The 8,855-nt window shown below is 43.4% G+C and overlaps 1 protein-coding gene across 1 annotated transcript in view; it reads left to right on the forward strand.

Moving 5' to 3' along the window:
- Window positions 1–8,855, forward strand: part of LOC117176924 (transmembrane protein KIAA1109-like) — a 102,679-nt gene that overhangs the window by 52,096 nt on the left and 41,728 nt on the right. The window lies entirely within an intron of this gene.

Genomic DNA, 8,855 nt, shown 5'->3' on the forward strand with positions numbered 1-8,855 from the left:
CGACACCTTGACAAATGTAATTCCATGTAGAAACATGCGTTTAAATAAAATATTTTACCAAAAAAGTTACCCACGCTTTAACTTGACAGACTGTATCTAAAAGTATTCCGAAGAATTTGTAATAGATTTCAAAGAATTTTAAAGATTTTAGGTTGTTTTATAGAATTTTCAGTAATTTCGGTAGATCTGGAACTATTTTATAGGACTTATAAGGTTTTAAAATATTCAAAAAGATTCCAAGCGATTTTATCGGATATGATAAATCAAGAAGACACAAGATAGGGTACCAAGGTAACACAAAAACAACAAACAATCGCAGCACAGAGATTGTATCGTATTTAAATTCTAATTCTAACACTTCCCCTCGAGATAAACTCTGCCAAATAAAAAGAAAACTTAAATTTTTGCTAATCCTAGGAGAAGAATACATCTATCGTTCTTTGGTTTTATTAACGCCTTAGTCAAAATGTCAGCAGCCACATCCTCAGATGCTACGTGCTCCAATTGCGCTTGATTTGATTTCACAACTTCGCGAACAAAATAATGTCTAATGTCGATATGTTTAGACCGAGCATGATAGACAGGATTAGTTGCTAGTTTCTGAGCACTGCAATTATCAACTTTTATCCTGATTGATTTAACATTTGACGCTCCAAGTTCTAGTAGAAATCTTCTAAGATGTACTGCTTCCTTAGCTGCTTCACTCAAAGCCATACGGCCTCGGTCGATGATAGAGCAACGGTACGTTGCTTTCTGGAGTCCCATGAAACTATACCATCGTTGATCATAAAAACATAGCCTTTGAAGGATCGCCTGTCGTCAATTGAACCTCCCCAGTCTGCATCAACATATCCCTCCAGAGGACTATCGCTACTTCTGTAGAAAATCCCAAGATCTCTTTTCCCTTTTATGTAGCGAAGCACTCTCTTCGCTGCATTCCAGTGAGTCTTGTCGAAGCAGTCATTAAATTGACTCAGTAGACTTGTGGTGTGAGCAAGGTCTGGTCGTGTTGCCACAGATAAATACAACAAACACCCAATCAGTTATCGATAAGGTGGTTTCTCGCCATCTGCATAAGACCAAGGTTTGTTCCTAACTAGCTTTGCTCCAACTTCTAGAGGAGTTGATACAGGGTTGCAGTCCTGCATTCCAAATCGATGAAGCACATCTTTAATATACGTCCTTTCGTTTATCAGAATTCCTTTGTTGCTATAGGTAAAGTCCATTTCCAAACAGCGTTTGAGATTCCCGATATCCTTAACTTCGAAAAATGTTCTTAGATTGCAAACAAATTTTGCAATCTCTTCACTGTCTTCGCACATCACAAGGATATCGTCAACGTAAATAACAATAATCATTAACTTCCCCTTCTTGTTATTTAGGTAGACACAGGGATCTGATTTCGTTGGTTCCACTTCAACGGATCGTAAATCCCTATTCAGGTGTTTGTACCAAACGCGTTTAGCTTGTTTTAGTCCATACAGGGCTTTCTTCATCAGGCATACCTTGTCACCACGTTCCAGTTCATTCAACATGACTTTAGCCTTGTTACTCAACCCATTCTTGCTTTCTCCCTTGCTGATGATGAACTTAAGAACTTTTTCCAATCCACTTGGAACTTCCATAAATACTGTTTCATCTAGGTTCCCGTTGAGATACGCCGTTTCTACATCATATTGTTGAATATGCATCTTTCTTTGAGTGGCATAAGCTATTATCGTTCGTATGGAACTCAAACGTGTGACTGGTGCATATGTCTCATGAAAATCTTTCCCATATTCCTGGGAGTATTCTTTGGCTATGATTGTAGCTTATGTTCTTACTAGAACACCGTCCAAGCCATATTTATTTGTTAGAACAAAACGACTACCAATTACTTTGGATGATTCAGATCTGTCAATCATATTCCATGTATCCTTCATTAAAATCGATTTTACCTCGTCAGCCATGGCCACCATCCATTCGTCGAAATCTTCACTGGTCAATGCTTGATTGAGAGGAATTTCTGTTGCGTTGAAGGACATTTCGAATAGATCATCCAGTCTAGCTGCATCCAGTTGTTCATTTGATGTAAAACCATGAATATCCTCATTTTCAGAATCTAATTGATCATCTCGAGCAAAACCACGAAAATCCACGCTGTCCAATTCTTCATCACGATTAGTAGGCATCTCCTGCACGATCTCATTAAAATGATGATCCCAGTTTCGATCACCACAGAAATCTATTTCGCAAAAATTGATCCTCGTTTTCAACTTCGGTCACATTGTTCAATGAACTAGTCATTCCCCTAACAAGGTCTTCATTAGGATCGAAAATCTCGTAGTTCTTAGTTGTTCGAATCTGAAATTCCTCTAAGAGTTTTACGTCCCTGGATATTACGACTTTCCTTTCGTTTGGTAACCAAACTCTATAAGCCTTCGATTCTGAGCTATATCCAACAAAGAAACCTCTTCTTGATCGCGGATCTAGCTTGCCCTTGCTTGGTGCTCTATTCATGACGAACACTTTATTTCCAAAACGTCTGAAATAAGCCACATCCGGTGGTTCTCCAAATCAAGAGTCGTAGGGCGTCTTTCCATTCAGTTTACTTGTCGGTGATCTGTTTCGAATGTAACTCGCCGTATTAACAACTTCCGCCCAGAACGTTGCAGGCAATCCCGATTGTATCAAAAGACACCTCGCCATATCCATCAGTGTTCTGTTTTTCCGCTCAGAAACCCCATTTTGTTCTGGATTATAAGGAGCTGTTAGTCTTCGTAATATTCCGTGTTTCTGGATCAAATCGTCAAATTCCTTATTGACATATTCCTTTCCATTGTTAGACTTTAAATATTTAATATTATTACCTCGATGCGTGCTTATGAAAACTCTTAATTTTTCAAATTCATCCATTACTTGATTCTTTTGACTTATGAACTTAACCTCGCACAACCTGGAAGAATCATCGATGAAAGTGACGAAATAGACTTTCTTTTCAAGAGAAACCACGCGCATTGGTCCACAAACATCGGAATGTATTTTCTCTCCAACACTCGCCACTCTTTGCGATATTTTAGGAAACGGAAGTCGACACATCTTTCCTTGTAGGAAATAGCACATTCAAAATCTTCGTTTAATCTATTTATGTTAACTCCCTTAATGCGTTCAGTCCTGATGGCTTCACGAAGAGATTGAATATTTAAATGACCCATGCGGATATGCCAATCTTCCAGAGAATTTTTCTTCGGCGTCCTAGTTTTGACATCCGTCTCAAAAATTTGCTTACACTCTGCATCGCATGCCCCACTAAAAAGATATAGATCCTTTTCGCGATTTGCAGTGAGCAACACGTTTCCACAATTATCATCTAGGCCTTGGTTTTTTTGGAAATAACATCATGTCCCTTATCAGTAATCTTTGCAACCGAGGCGAGATTCTTTCGTAAGTCCGGAACGTATAAAGTGTCACTGAACTGTATAACTTTTTCATTACCATCCATTTTCGTCAATGCCGTCGCGGTTCCCTTTCCGAATATATTCGTGCTTGCATTGCTAGCCAGATTTAATTTTCCATATGCACTATCTTGACAAATTTTCGTAAAGGATTTGATATCATTACACATGTGGGATGTGCATCCACTGTCAACACACCAGGTATTACACTCCCCACTATGTCCGATTTTAAACAATTCCTCTTCCAATAACACTTCAGACGTTCCTAGCAAACATACATCTTCGACACTGTTTCCAGCCTGTTCTTTGAGCTTATTTTTTCTACAATTTTTCGCCCGATGTCCGATCGTACCATACTTAAAACACTTTATGTTAGAATCATCCTTTTCTGTATTCTCGTACCGATCTTGCCTATGATTCATATTTTTATACCCCGACCTTTTCGTGACCATCCCGTTTTGTACCATCTTAGTACTCGTATCTTTACGCGCGTGAAATTCTTCTCCGATTTTTATTCGAAGTGTTTCTCAAGTCGGTAATTCATCACGAGATGACATTGCACATCGAAAGTCATCAAAAGTTTATGGTAAACTTCGCAAAAGCATGACTGTCAATAAATCGTTATTAATTTCGACTTCCAGCTCTGCCAACTTGTCACGATAAAAATTATGAATTAAAAAGAAAATAAGTTTCTACAAAAAGTTGAATTTTCCATCCAAAAAGGCGAATTTCTAACCAAAAAGGATGACTTTTTAACAAAATTGTTGAATTCTCTATCAAATAGTTGCATTTTTATCCCAGAAAGAGGAAATTTCTCTTAAAACAGATGAATTTTTAATTAAATTTTTTTTTTGAATTGTTGAATTTTTATTCAGAAAAGATGTCAGTTCTCTTTTCAACACAAAAATATTAAATTTAAACAGAAAATTAGCTTTGTATCAATTAGTTAAGTTTGCAAGAAAAGTGCTGAATTTTAGAACAAAAACAATGACTTTTCAACGAAATTGTTGAATTTTCAACCGAATAGTTGTATTTTTATCCAAGAACGATGTAATTTCTGCAATACAGATGAATTTTCAAATCAAAAAGACAAAGTTTCAAAACATTTGTTTTCAAATCCAACTTCCGTTCACACGAAACGCGATACGGAGTTGAAAATTTGTGAAATTAAATAAGAAGCACGAAGAAACGTTTGTCTGGTCCTAATTTTTTATAATTATGAAAAAAGCAAAACAACATTTTTTACAAAAAAGCTTTATAATTGTAAACATTTAGGACCAGACAAACTTTTCTTCGTGCTTCTTATTTAATTTCACAAATTTTCAACTCGATATCGCGTTTCATGTTAACTTGATATGTTGCAGGTTGTATAAAGGTTATGAAGTAACCACCCAAAGTGGCTATTCACGTACGTCGAGCCTGAGCCCGGAACTCAGGTATCTATGAATAATAGTGTGACCAAAGCAAGCTTGTCAAGAGAGAATTGGGAAACTTGAATATTTGAAAGTAAAATTCCAAACCCGTGGTTCACAAATTCAGAGTTTCACAGCTCTCCCCTTTTATGCATTACGATGTATATCAATTCGCCCCCATTTCGGATAAAAACTTGCTTTGGTCTTGTTGTGGCTTACATATTTATTTACAGAATTTACATCATCTACATTGGTCGAACGCGGTTATGCTATTTACGCGTGTAAGGTCGGGCACCCCGATAATTCTCTTAGACTTCTACGGCGAAGTTTGTAGTCGGGCTCTTCTATAGTGAAATTAGGGCCTGGTCCTGTTGAATTCACGTCTGTCTCGGGCTGAGACCTGTGGTTCTCGCACGAGCGTTGTTAATTATGGCTCCGCGCCAATAATAGAGGTAGGTCGTGACTCAGCTTGTGGACGCTGCAGACCCGACGGGCCTGGTGCATGGATGTCTTCGGCTGGGACCTTTGAGGCTCGGGCGAGCGTTTTTGAGCATGGCTTCGCGCCAATGCTAGTGGTAGTGGCCCCGGCCAGAGCTGGTGGTGGATATCTTCCTTCGTTGGGGCTCGAGGAAGGTTCTTCCCTGTGAGACTACTTCTCGCCGATCTCAATAACCCGTTGATAATTGTAGTGGCCCTCGGGTGCTGGCCAGAGATACTTTCCGTGAACCTTCTGTTGTCGTCCATTTTAATGAATCCAGCAGACGTTTCCGGAGGCGTGATGAGTGATCTGGTAGGGTCCAATCCGACGGTGGTCTAGAGTGGTATTGTATCCCTCTGCCTTGTTGGAGAGATGGTGGTTGGTTGTAATTACCCAATCTCCAATGGTGCTTGGTCCTGTCGCTGTTGTCGATCCTCTGCGGGGCTAACTTCCGATGCTGGAGGCGATGGAGGTTTTAGGCACCATTCTCCAGGTAGTGGGATGGTCTTACCCATCAGGAAATAACTGGGGTTGTTACCAGTAGCCGCATTTCGCATCCGGCGAAGTCCGAATAGGATCTCAGGCAGGTATCGGTCCCATGTGCGCTGATTCTGAGGTGTGAGTCGTAATCGGAGTCTCTTCTTGACTTTCTGGTTCCGTCTCTCGGTGGGGTTAGCTCGCGGGTGGTAGGCGGGAGTTGTCCAAAATTCGCAGTCCTAACTTTGAATAGCTTCGGCCCATATAAGCCCGGTGAACTGAGTCCCGTTGTCACTTAGGATTCGGCGGGGGTATCCCCAACGAGAGAAGACTTCTTCCAGAATCTGGACTATGGAAGTTGCTGTAGCCGAGCGTATCTTGATTCCATTTATGTCTCTCGACGAAACTTTCCTCTTGTACGAAGACCCCTGCTGCTGACCAGAGCGTTTTGGTGGCACCATTTCGTGGAGGCCTGGTTCCCCAGGTGACAATGACCTAGGATCTGGGTGACGAGACAAGGCGTCCGGTAGTTCTTTCTCTTTCCTTGGGCAATCTTCGATGTCGTAGGTGAATCTGCTGAGAAACACGTGCCAACTGGTGAGCTTGTCCCGGGTGTCCTTGTGCCTGTCTAACCAAGTGAGTGTTTCGCTGTCCGTGCGTAGGGTAAAACGCTGGTCTTCCAAGTAGTGCCGGAAATGCGTAATGGCCCAGATAACTGTCAAACACTTCTGCTCGTTGCAGTGGTAGGAGGCTTCCGTTGCGCAGAACTTGGCACTCGCTTAGCTCAGGATTCGATGAGGCTCGTCGAGGACTTGTTGTAACAGAACCGTACCCATGCCTCGGGCGCTGGCATCTGTCTGAAGAATAAAGGGTAAGGATGGGTCTGGCCGCTTCGGTGAGAGAAAATCCGTCATGGCTGCTATGGTCTCAGAGTAGTGCGGGATGAATTCGTGCAGCCAATTCATGATTCCCAGCAGAGATCTGAGGCCCTTTCGGGTACGATGAGATTCGGCATTTAGGATTGCATGTAGATGCTTTGGCTGCGGGTGGTTTTCCTTGGATGTGACGATATGCCCGAGGCATATCGTTGGCAGGCGGTGTTGTTCCCACTTCTCTGAGTAGATGGTAATGTCATCAAAGTTTGCTTGTTGATAATTCGGTAATCAATGCAGAAACGGTAGTCCCCGTCTCTTTTTCCGGCCATTACGCTTGCTGAGCTGTAGGGAGAGTTGGTGGGATCGATTGTGCCGCGGTGGCTCCCAGAATGGGCTCGACGGTTTCCCGGGCCGCCGACCTTCGCCAGTTTTCCTGCGGAGCATTCCCTCGCTCACTTCTAAAGACCGGACAGTCTCTGTGGAAATGGAAGTCGGGGCAGTAGTGACATGGAGACCCCCCTCGCCGCTGTGTATCTCCTGCGGCCGGTGACCTTGGTTGCGTAGGAGTTTTCTTCCGTCCTTCTTTCTTCTCTTCTCTGCGCGGTTGGTCTTCAGCCTCGTCCATCTCTGCTTCCATTGCACAATCCATGAGCTCCCCAAAGGTCCTGGGACCGGCTGCTCGGATTACTCGACGGGTTGCGGGGCATAGCGACTCCAGGAGAATCCTAACTATATCTTCTTCAGCCGCCGTAGGTAGAATTCATAGGGCCAGCAAGTACTTTTCTTGGAGGAACACCGATGCCGGCTCCTTTTCGGTCTGCTTGCATGAATAGAGCTGTTTGTTAAACCGCATGACCGTGGCATGACTGGAGTATTTTTTGCCGCAGTACCTCTCCTAACTTGTGCCAGGCTAGTGAGAGGGACTTAAACATCTCCCACCACTTTGATGCCGATTCTTGCAGCGTTTTCCCTGCCACGCGTGTCCATTGGGACGATTCGATGCTGGACTGAGCGAAATAGGCCTCGCAGTCCCTGAGGAAAACTTCGGGATCTTTATGATCTTTCCCTGAGAAGTTGGGGGGGAGGGGGTCCAACCGTGGAGCCCTGATGGCTCTCATGAGAGCAGTCCAATCGAAGGCAGGCAGTTGTCCCATGGGCAGCGTGGGTGGCGCCGTATAAATGGGTGCTGGCCGTCGTCGGTTGCGACATAGCAGGAACTTGCTCCGAATGGGTCATTTATGGATGTTGCGGTTGTATGCCACGATAGGATGCTCGTGCGCTTGTTGCGAAGGAGTGACGTGAGTCGTATCGCCGTGAGTCGTATGCTCGTCCACTTGTGAGGCCATCGCTGCTGTGATGTCTGTGGCTGTGACGGAAGTGGTGGCACTTGCGCGTGTGCTGATGGTGCGCTCCGGTGGTAGGACTTTCTTCCTCGCGGCGTTTGTTTTCTGGCCCTACGTTCCAAGCCTTGTGTTTCGCCGTTACGTACTTCTCGATACTTTCGAATTACTTCCACAGGATGAAGTCCCTCTCCTTCGGGTTACGATGAAGTTCTGCCCGATTCTCCAAATTGGCCGGATACCTTTCTCGATGTGTCGAGTTATTACCAACACCCGATCCTGTTTCGGGTCAATTGGTATCAATGTCTTTCTGGCTACTGAGAACTTGGCCCAGGACCAGGTGCCTCCGGGTGGCTGTCGATGATGGGACGGGGCACCTTATGGTGGCCCTCGACGATGGGACGATTCTCTCCTTGGCGAACATCAGCGAGAGCCTTATACTTCTTTTGAGCTTTCCTCTTCTTCTTATTCTGTCCCATCCACCCGTCTTTTCTCTACTTCCTCCTATTTCCTTCACAAAATCCTATCTAGCAGGTACCACTTAAGGACTTCCCGTTAGGGTGCCTAGAATTGTAACCACTAGATGTGTTTAAGTGATTGGAAACAAGGACTGCGAGATAGTGACAACATAAGCTACGTTTTAAATTTTTGCTCTTAAAAGAGCAGGTTGATTTTTCAGGTAATATAGTTAGGCTCGTTAAAGTTGTAGATGTTATTTATTAGCTGTTCTCCCTAGGTACGAGGGTAGTTCAATAAGTCCTTAGAATGACCAACTGATGGCGCGCGAATCGCTCCAAATCATCTGTTTTCAGTCAGCACCACTCCCGACTAGATATATG

Source organism: Belonocnema kinseyi, chromosome 7 (genome assembly GCF_010883055.1).
Source record: "Belonocnema kinseyi isolate 2016_QV_RU_SX_M_011 chromosome 7, B_treatae_v1, whole genome shotgun sequence".
Taxonomy (NCBI): Eukaryota; Metazoa; Arthropoda; class Insecta; order Hymenoptera; family Cynipidae; genus Belonocnema; species Belonocnema kinseyi.